Below are 1,080 nucleotides of genomic sequence, written 5' to 3' on the forward strand. Positions count from 1 at the left end.
ATACATATATATATATATATATATATATATATACAGAGAGAGAGGCGTATGCCTGTATGTTTGTATATACGCACACAGACATATGGGATTGTGCTAGCACATCCGGGCATTATTATTATCGGTAGTAGTAGTAGTAGTAGTAGTAGTAGTAGTAGTAGTAGTAGTAGTAGTATCAGTATCATTATTGTAGAGTGACAGAGCAGTGCATGGGGTACAAATAAGCAAAGCTCAACATTCCCGACGTGACTATTTTAACCCAGGCGAAATTACACTCAACAACAACCACTAAACCTGCAGTAAAAAAAATGTGGGAGACCCAACTGTGGGATTTGTGTCACAGCCTACGTCAGAGGATGGCGGGACACAAATCCCAAATTAGGATCCCAGAAAACAGGAAAATACCTCTCAGCCAGCACATCGACGAATGTGCTTACAACAAATTTCCCAAATTCACAACGTTTCCTGTATACAGATTCAAAGACAATCCTAGCCAAAATGAACGCATTAGCAAAGAGATATTTTTCATAAGAAAATACCAACCTAGTCTAAATTATCTAAACTAGCAACACTGAGACTTTCATATATATTTTAATATTTTATACGTAGATTTGCAAGTTATTCATAAGAAATAAACGAAGGGGATCAAACAACACGATTTCTATTAAAACCATAGGGGGAACAACTTCACCACGACGACTACCACCGCCACCAGTGCTACTACTACTATTGTTGTTATCATGACTGATGCTAATTATTCGAGAGCTACAATCACTCCTAGAATTATTGACCACTATTTAATTTACTAAAACAGATAGCAGTAATCTACTAAAACAACAAGTTGGAATTAGCATGTTTTCAGTACTCAAGAAAAGGACTACGTGCGCATGCAAGAAGTAACAGTAAACTATGAATGTCATTCTTAATTTTAATTTCAATTTTATTTTATTAATATCCCTTTTCCCTTCTCACATATTTTATATTCATTTTTGATAAGGTTTTTCAAAAAAACCGAAACATGTAAATTAATTAAAACACCCAAAAAATGTTTTTAAAGAGTGGTATTTTCATTTTTATTCATTT

Source organism: Octopus bimaculoides, chromosome 19 (assembly GCF_001194135.2).
Source record: "Octopus bimaculoides isolate UCB-OBI-ISO-001 chromosome 19, ASM119413v2, whole genome shotgun sequence".
NCBI classification, from domain to species: domain Eukaryota; kingdom Metazoa; phylum Mollusca; class Cephalopoda; order Octopoda; family Octopodidae; genus Octopus; species Octopus bimaculoides.